Raw genomic sequence first — 10,155 nt, 5'->3', positions numbered from 1 at the left:
TTTTACAAAGTACATTGGTAACTCATCTCACGCATTTAATTCGTTCCGTGATTGTGGGGAACATGGCTGGGGCTGTGATCATCACCCAGTCTGAAATTTGTGACTAGAAGCAAAATTTTGCCAAATGCTTCAGTTCATGAACTGAACTGAGGCATTACGGTAATTAAATGGGAAAAAATAGATACAAATTTATATTGTTTTCCACACTGACAATTTATGTTTTACTGTCATCACTTTTTCCTTTTATCCTTAGTTTTAGTCATTTTATTTTATTTTTACTTTATTTACGTGTGGAGGATTGAGCCAGGGCTCATGTATGCTAAGCATATACTGTGTCACTGGGTTACACCCTTAATATTTCCAACTTATTTTTGATATGTACAGTATTGAAAAAGTTTTTATACGATTTATAAGATTTTTTTTTTCGGTACCGGGGATCAAACTCATGATCACGTGCTTGCAAGGCAGGTGTTTATGCCACTGAGCTAAATCCTCAGCCCCCATTTATACTGATTTTTGAACCTTCTGAGCCAGATGTAAATAAATACAGCATTCTGAGTTACCTTAATTATAGGTAAACAACCACCTCTCTCTCTCTCTTTTTTTTTTTTTTTTTTTTTTTTTTTTTGAGCACAGTCTCCCTATGCAGTTCAGGCTGGCCTTGAGCTCATTTTGTAGCCCTTGCTGGACTTGAATTCACAATGATCCTTCTGCCTCAGCCTCCCTACTGCTGGGATTACAGGTGTGTGTCACTACCCCCAGCTTTTTAATATTGTCATTCTAAATATACTAAAATTGGGCATAATAACTCACCTAAGGCAAAGTCTTCAAAATTATTCAGATTTTTTTTAAAGAGGCCTAAAGAGACAAACAAATATACATTCATTAAAGAGTATGGGCCCCCAAGAAAGAGGCACATTATAGTTTGAAACTGGAAATATTTATTTATGTGTTTTTGGTGGTGAAAATCTGTGAATTCACAAACCTATAGAGGGTTTGGGCTTGGTTCATGGAAGGAAAGTGGTAGCAACACAGAATGATGGCTCATTTTACAGGAAAAGGCACCGGTCTAGGCTTTTTTTAAATCAATGATCTGAGATGTTTTACGTAAAACATCCTTTGTAACCATTTGTTTGTTTGAGACAGGGTCTTGCTATGTAGGTCAGGCTGGCTTGAACTCACTAGCCCAGAATAGTGATCCCCCTGCCTCAGCCTCCTGAGTTCTCGAGCTACAGTGATACAAAATCATGCCTTGGTCAGAATCTGTTCTTCTTAAATCAATTTTCTAACCTCTTTAAATTTACCAACTAAGCTAATTTATAAACTTAAAGGGATTTGGGGTGTGATGAGCCTGGAAGAAAAGAAGCAGAAACAAACCTAAGAACCATAGATATGGAGGGGGGAGTACACATATGAATAACTGGGTAATTTTATATTTTGAAGTCTCAGTCCTTTTAAAAGTACAATTGAGCCAGGTCTGATGGTGCTCACTTGTAATCCCAGCATTTAGGAGGCTGAGGCAGGAGGACTGCCATGAGTTCAAGGCCAGCCTGGGCTACATAGTGAGTTTAAGACCATCCTAGAATACAAAGCAAAACCCTGTCTCAAAAAAAAAAAAGTACAATTGATAAACTATGTTATTCCTTATCTTCTTCCTACCTCATTTCTTCTGTACTAACACACACACACACACACACACACACACACACACACAGACTCCAACTTTGATCCCTTATCCTTAAGCAGAAGGGCTGATGGTCTTTCTTCTTATGACTGCTCAGGCCATAAGAAGACCCTGCACAGCCAGGATTGAAAGTCTCATTCTTGGGCTGGGGATTTAGCTCAGCGGCATAAGCGCCTGCCTTGCAAGCAGGCAGTCGTGAGTTCGATCCCTGGTACCGATAAAAACAAAAAAAGACAAAAAAAAAAGGATGTCACAGGATAAGGCATTCACTTTTCTAGAAACAATAATCATCTGCTAAAAAGGATGAACTGAGGGCTCGGGATATAGCTCAGTGTCATAAGCATCTGCCTGGCAAGCACAAGGTCCTGAATTCAATTCCTGGTGCCAAAAAAACCCCAGACAAAACCAAAAAATGATGAACTAATAAGAGTGTACGTAATAGCAGTGTTTCATGATGGGCAATTTATGCTTCAGTTATTATGATGCTTTTTCTCAGGTTTGAGAATATTTATAATTCCCTGATTATAATTTCTTTCCTACAGTTTATGTTAAACTACTTGTCCCTGTCATTAGATTGTATCATAGTTTGTGCCTTGCCTCATGTGGTCTGGGGTGGGGCTTTTTCAGGATGTAATGTGTGTGACGCTGGGATTAAGGATGTGTGATTACTGAATCAGTCCACCGATTGGTGTGGCGCCCGCCCTAGTCCCAGTAGCCTACCTAGAGTATAAAGAGGCAGGAAGAAGCTAAGCCCCCTTGCTTGCTTTACTAACCTCTGCCTGGCATGAACTCTCTCCTCTGCGATCTTTGTCTGCTGTGCCACCTGCCTTAGATCCAGGTCACTGTGGACTGAAACCTTTACAAACTGTGAGCCAAATAAACCTTTCCTGCCTTAACTTTGATTGTTGGGCATTTTGTCTCAGCAATGAGCAAAGGAACTATGACAGATTTTAGACTTGGCACCAGTTAAAACATTAATCTTTGTACAATGGTACCTCACAACTTTTTGCAAACAGAAGTGTTTTTGCAACATTCTGTTTTTGTTTGCAAACTGCATTGGATGACAAACAACTGCGGCCGCCTTTGTGGCATAACTAACAGATGTGGTCACCATACCCAGAATTGTGGAACGAGTTAAGTTTGTGAATGGAGCTACTACTTACTGTGGTAAGTGTGCTGGTTATTTTTCTCACTCCATACCCAACACCTAAAGTTAAGGAAGGGAAGATTTATTTAGTTCACAGGTTGTGAACTTTTTAGTCCATAACCAGCTGGCTCCAAGGCAGGGTAGCAGGCACAGGTGTAACACTTTAAGGCGGCAGAAGCTGGCACAGCAACAAGAGTAAAAAGTTGGGGGTTGGGGCAGCGAGCCTCTTTTCCACCCTTATAAATTGTGAGCACACTGCCCCCCTCAGGTTGGTGTAGCACTCAATCATCTCCAAGTCCTCTTGCACAGGATGAGGATGTTTAAAAAGCGAGGACCCTGGCCCCTGCTGAGTCGTTTGTTAAATTTCTGACTCTCAAATTGACACAATGAACAACATCCTAGAAGGGTAAAGGCTTGCGCTCCACACCCCAGGATGTAGAGCTGCCGAGTTAGTTAAGCTCCTAGACGTCTCAGGTTGACACCATGAGCTGAATAGGTGACTGTGATTTTAATTACACTTGTGATTACTTGGAAATGAGCACACATGGGTTTAAAAACATTTCCCTTCCTGCTGGGCCACGGGGCGCACACCTGTGATCCCAGGAGGCTAAGGCAGGTGGACTTGCCTGGAGTTTGAGGCCAGTCTGAACTATATAGTGAAACCCTGTCTCAAAAAACCAACCAACATACCAAACAAAAAACATTTCCACTTTACTGAGACTGTCTGGAATACAATTTACAAATGGTTATATTTAAACTTTTCCCAAGAATACTTTCCATACTCTGCCCTTTCTCAGTGTCATGAGACAGAGTGAGCTTTGGCCATAAAAGACTTGGCTTCGGGACCAGGCTTCAATTTTCTTGTCCTTTAAAAATAAGGATACTACCTATCTTTGGTAGTTGTAGGAAGGGTTGGATGAAATCGTATATGGAAAAACTCTTTGCAAAATACGATGTGATAATGTCAGAGAACAGAACTATCCCAAGAAACCTTTTGGGGTAGGTTGGGAGGCAGGGTGCAGGCAACTGAACCCAGGGCATTGGTATTGGATAGTGTATTAAGCATACACACTGAACTAGATTACCAGCCTCCCCTCTCCTTTCCTTTCCTTTCCTTTCCTTTCCTTTCCTTTCCTTTCCTTTCCTTTCCCTTTCCCTTTCCCTTTCCCTTTCCTCTTTCCTCCTCCCCAACCCCTTCTTGAGACAGGATCTCCCCATATAGTTCAGGCTGTCCTTGAACTCACTATAGCTCAGGCTGGCCTCTAACTTGCAATAATCCTCCTGCCTCAGCCTTCTGAGTGCTAGAATTACTGGCATGCTCTCCCATGGATCTTTTTTCTTACAATAAAAAATCAACACTGGATTAGGGGCTGGGGATTTAGCTCAGCGGCATAAGTGTCTGCCTTGCAAGCAGGCAGTCATGAGTTCAATCCCCGGTACCAATAAAAAGGAAAAAGACCAAAAAAAGAAAATTACCACTGGATTGCAGACATAATCTTGAAATAAAGTGATAATTTTCTAAGAAAAGGATGTGTGAGTACTATTGTTTGGCCAGCAATTATTTCCTTCCTTAGATTTAGTTCTGTGTTTTCCTAGAGGTGGCACCTTGGACAGCTAAAAACAAGCCCTCTATTCCCCAACTTTCCCTATAGTGAGGTGGCCATATTTATACCATTTTATACCATATTTATACCAGAGAGAAGTGGAATTTTCAGGAAAACCTTCAAGAAAGAAAAGACCTGGCCAACTTGGGTCTTTGACCTTTGCCTTTCCTCCTTTCCTCCTGCTTTCTTCCTGAAACTCACGTGATCATGAGAACCAGAGGAATGGCATTGCATTCATTCATGAGGAAAAGACAAGAGAAATCTGAGAAATTTTGGCCCTCATAACTCGGAGCCACAAAATTTGGCAACTGCCAACTTCTAGATTCTGTTACTTTAATTGTCAGCCATTTGGATTTTTTAAAAAATGCAACAACACAATTCAAGAGTATGCTCAGTTTGTCATTAATGCACTGCTGTATCGTTTCCACATTTCCACAAGCTGTGTGTCTGTGATGGTAAATGTGTGGCCAGGTCAGCTGTTTACTTCTCTTTGAAGATATGCACATTTTTTCCAAGAAGAAAAATATTACTATTTATCTATGAGAAAAGCAAAATAGGATATTAATGTTGTAAAGAAAAACAGTGAAGCCTTTCTGAAAGAAATAATAGTTGTTTGTGAAATTATTCCAAAACAGCATAGTTTATTTTGATATGTATATATATATATATATATTTTTAAAGCCATCTTGCCACATCATTATAATGCTTAGAGGTAGTGAATACAGTACAATATCCATTTGCCAACTCTGAAAGTTAGTGTTCCTGAAAACCAGGCCAAGAAAGATGTGTAGCTGAAAAACTAAACACTGCATGGGAACACAGAACCAGGGGCCAAAAGAGAGCAGGCAGAACGTAACAAGCTCAGAGATGTTCGGGGTTGCTGGCTGTTGGAACCAGGGCCTTGAGCTTGTCAGACAAATGCATGCCACTCCTAAGTTGTCTAAGTTGGCCTCAAACTTGTGATCCTCTGCTTCAGCCTGTAAGTAGCCAGGGTTACAGGCATGTACCACCATATCTGGCTGCAAAGTACAGACTGTATATTTTTGTAAAAAATGTTTACTAATATAAAACAACCCATTAAATATCAATATATATATATATATCACAATTTTCTTTATGTAAAAAGGTATAAATCTGACAAAATGGTGAATAATTGGTCAAAATATGGAGTGCTTGCCCACTGAGAAATTTTCAGGACTTTCTCCTAGAGTTTGAGGTTTTGTAAATGTGTTTTACTCTCAGGGTAGTAGAGAAGAATCGTATGCTGCCTTAGGTTTTCTTTTTTCTCACAAGGAGACTCTGAACTAATACTCTTTGCCACCGTCCTGTTTAGTTCGGCCTCTCTCCAACCCTTCCAGTTTCTGCCTCGGCCCAAGGAGGTGAGCTGGACTAGCTTGGCAGGGTCCTCAGCCCACATGGCTTCTGGAGCTTGGGGAGCTATGACTACAAAGAAAGGGGACAGACAGAAAGTTTAAAGGCAGCAGATATATAAGGGGAGAAGGTATCTTCTCCATAAATAAGAACCTCTATTTTGTTTGTATAACTGCAGTTTCTAAGGTACAGTGTTTCACATAGTATTTCTGAAATACCACATCCAACCTGTGAGGCAGGTAGCGTGTCCTTCCCACACTACTGAGAGAAAATGCACTAGCGTGGGCAGCGTCATGCCACTCACGATGACAGAATCTGGACCAAAATCCCTGCCGATTCAAGTGCCCCAAACTACACCCTGAGATCAGCTCAAGTTTACGCTGACCCAGAAACAAAACAGTAAATATCTTGTCTGAAGTGTCACAATGTAAATTTATTTATAATCCTTAGTAGAAGTACATTGGATCGAAAAGAATTGCAGGGATGGGATGTATGTAACTCGGTGATAAAGTGCTTGTCTAGTGTGGGGGAAGTGCTGGGTTTGAATCCCAGCCCCACGCAGAAAGAAAAAAAGAATGGAAAAGTTTATACCCTTGAGTCAAATAGTAAACACTCTCTTGTTTGTTGTAAATAATATGCAGTAACAATCCACCTGAGAAAGCACTTTACACACCGTTTCACATTCACAATTTTTTGGTTTCCATGAGGTCCAAGGATATGTGTCTTATTCTAGAAAATAATACGTACATGAGCCCCAGCACCACAATGTAGCAGTTTAATCACTCTGTACACAGAACTGCTTTCTTTTTCACTCTTGATTTTGAAATATTTTAAATCTATACAAAAACCGAAGGAGCACATTCATCATCATGTACTTTTCACCTAGATTCACCAATTCACCATTTTGCCAAATTGACACTTTATTACATATATATAGTACACATAAATTATTATATATATGCACAATATTTTTTCCTGAATCATTTCAAAATCAGTAGTAGACATGGCATTTTAGCCCAAATACTTCAGTACCTATCTCCTAAAAACTAAGACTTTTATAATCACATTTCATTAAAATTCCTGAGAAATCATACATACGAATATATTATTTATATATATTCATATATATATATATATATATATATATATATTTTCTCTCCTATGACCTCAAGCATGGTGTGTGCCCTAGTATTGAGCTACACTCCCCACCAAGAAATCTAATGTTGATACAGTAATATTATGTAGTATACAGTCCATATTCCAATTTACCCAGTTGTCCCAATACCTTTTTTAAAAAATTTTTATATTATGAATTTTTTGAGACAGAGTCGCTAGCTGGTCTTGAACTCACTGCGCATCCCAGAATCAAACGCCTCCTGCCTTACCCTCTAAAATGTCACATCTTTTTGTTCATTCCTCAGTCAATGGGCTTTTAAGTTGTTTTCAAGATCTGGCTATTACAAATTCTGCTTCTATAAACTTGGGTGCACATATATCACTGAGGTATGGTGTTTTTAATTCTTTTTTTTTTTTTTTTGGTATCGAGGATTGAACTCACGACCTCACACTTGCCAAGCAGGTGCTTATGCCACTGAGCTAAATCCCCAGCTCCAATGTCTTTTATAGTTGATTTTTATCCAGTATCCATCAGATACTGCATTAAGTTATAACGTCCTTTTAGTATCCTTTGTGTATGCAGGAAGGTCCTGGGCATTGAACTCAGGCCTTTCACACTAAGCTACGTCCATAACGCTTTTAAATTTTTATTTTGATACAGGATCTCACTAACTTGCTAAATTACCCAGGCTGGACTTGAATTTTCAGTCCTCCTGCCTCAGCCTCATAGAGTGCTGAGATTACAAGCATGTGCCACCACTTCCTACTTAAGTCTCCTTTTATCTAAAAGCCTGCTGCCAGATTGACACACAATTTGCAGCTTGAAAGGTAGAATTCAGATTTCTACCTTTTTTTTTTAGGTACTGGGAATTAAACTAGTGACCTTGTGCTTTCCAGGCAGGCACTTGTGCTGCTGAGCTAAATTCCCAGCCAATTTAGATTTCCATAATGATTCCCTTTAATTTGAATAATGTTAAAACATCTTGGGCATCAACTGGCGAATGGATAGAGATGATGTGGGTTTTTTTATACAGTGTAGAACTACTCTGCCATAAAGCATAAGCTTGACGCATTCCTAGGTAAATAGATGCACCTTGACACCATACTCTTGTGATTTTTTTTGGTCTTTTTGAAACGGGGTCTTGCTATGCAGTGCAGGCTGGTCTTGGGCTCACTTTGTAGCTCAGGCTGGTCTCAAACTTGCAATGATTCTCCTGCCTCAGCCTCCCAAGGGCTGGGATTACAGGAGTGTGCCACCATGCCCTGCTGGACACCACACTCTTAAATGAAAAATAAACTGGACACAAATGTAAATACCACATTGTTACCCTGGGCAAGAAACCCAAAGTGTAAATAAGGACCAAAATGTATATTAGGTATTATGAAATAGAAAATGTTCAAATGGGGAAAGAAACAAGGGATTGAGGAGGAGGAAAGTAAAATAAAAAGTGAGAAAAGATGAAAAAAACGGCCAGGGATTTAGCTCAGGGCATAAGCGCCTGCCTGGCAAACGTGAGGTCGTGCATTTGATCCCTGGTACCAAAAAAAAAAGAAAGAAAGAAAGAAAGAAAGAAAGAAAGAAAGAAAGAAAGAAAGAAAGAAAAGAAAAGAAAAGAAAATGGAAACAAAACTCTTGTAGGGGGAGGGAGGAGGGTTTGAAGGGAGGGTAGAGGGATGGGAAAAAAGAGTCAAGTTATATCATATATTAGGTTAATGTGATTATTATGTACATCTAAAATATACCAGTAAAAAAATGATTGGTAAAGAGTAAAATACAAAAATAAATCTTGATCTTCAAAAAGAAAGCCTTGGTGGGGGCTGGGGATTTAGCTCAGCAGCATAAGCACCTGCCTTGCAAGCAGGCAGTTGTGAGTTCGATTCCTGGTACGAGGAAGGGGGGGAACCTTGGGCAAAAGTAATAGACAGTTTGTGTAATGACATTATTTGAGAAGTAACAAAATGTCAGTTTATACCATTATTATTGATATGACTTGAGCACAGCCAGGTATGGTTGGCTCAAACCTATAATCCCAGCACTTGGGAGACTGAGGCAGCAGGATTGCCATGAGTTTATGGACAGCCTCAGCCTCAGTGAGCCTAAAATCAACCTAAAAAAAAAAAAAAGCTGGGTATGGTGGCTCATGCCTGTAATCCTAGCACTCAGGAGGCTGAGGCAGGAGGATCATTGTGAATTCAAGACCAGTTTGGGCTACAAAGTGAGCTCAAGGCCAGCCTGAACTGCGTAGTGCGACCCTGTCTCAAAAAGACGAGAGAGACAGAGAGACAGAGAGAGAGAGAGACAGAGAGAGAGAGAGAGAGAGAGAGAGTTGGATCTGGTGCCAGGTACGCTCATTGTTAGGTGGCTGTCATTGCTTCTAGCTCATGTTAGTGGACAGAAATACACATATACATAAACATAGATTCATGCCGCTAGGTCCACAGCAAATCTAACATTGCAGAGTTCTTCATCTTTCTTTGATCGCATGTTTGTACCTCTTTTGTCCCACAGTGTAAACCCTGACTTCCTATAACATCAATGTGTTTTCTTATATGCATTTGCCCTGTATCATACTGAATTCCTGTCTCAATACTACCTCTTTATTTGCTTGTTGGAGTCAGGGTTGTGCTGTGTTGCCTGGGCTGGCCTCAAACTCCCCGGCTCAATGATCTTCCTGCCTCGGCAGGTGGAACTTGCAGGCCACTGTGCCAGACTCACCCACACTGCTGCCAGCAGCAAACCTGGGGAGTAAAGGTCAAGGGAAGCAGCCGTGTTCTTTTCTTTTTAATCCTTAGAATAGACCCCAGTAAACATGTACAGTCACTTTTGTATTGAAAGCTTTAAAACCTAGAAAATACCCCGATGTAATGTGTACCTAAGGAAGACATCACAGGACGTGGAATGCAGACCACTGTAGAGCTGGCCTACCATGTGTGGGACCCTAAGTTTGATTTTATACAAAACTCACCATGAGAAATTAATGGAAATTTTTTTCCATACTGAGGATTAAATCCAAGAGCTGCTCACTGAGCTACACCCCAGCTCTCTCTCTCTCTTTTGAGAAGGGGGTCTCACTAAGTTACTAAGTTGCTCAGGCTGGGCTCAAACTTAAAATCCCACTGTTCGGCCTTCCAGAGTTAGGGTTATAGGCATTCGCCACCATGCTGCAGCTGAAAAACTTTTATTTTAAAGTATGCTGTAGTAGTGAGTTTGATCCCTGGTACCAAAAAAAAAA

Source organism: Cavia porcellus, unplaced genomic scaffold (genome assembly GCF_034190915.1).
Source record: "Cavia porcellus strain 051 isolate PalLab524CR breed Dunkin Hartley unplaced genomic scaffold, mCavPor4.1 scaffold_18, whole genome shotgun sequence".
In the NCBI taxonomy this organism is placed as follows: Eukaryota; Metazoa; Chordata; class Mammalia; order Rodentia; family Caviidae; genus Cavia; species Cavia porcellus.
This window is presented reverse-complemented; position numbering follows the sequence as displayed.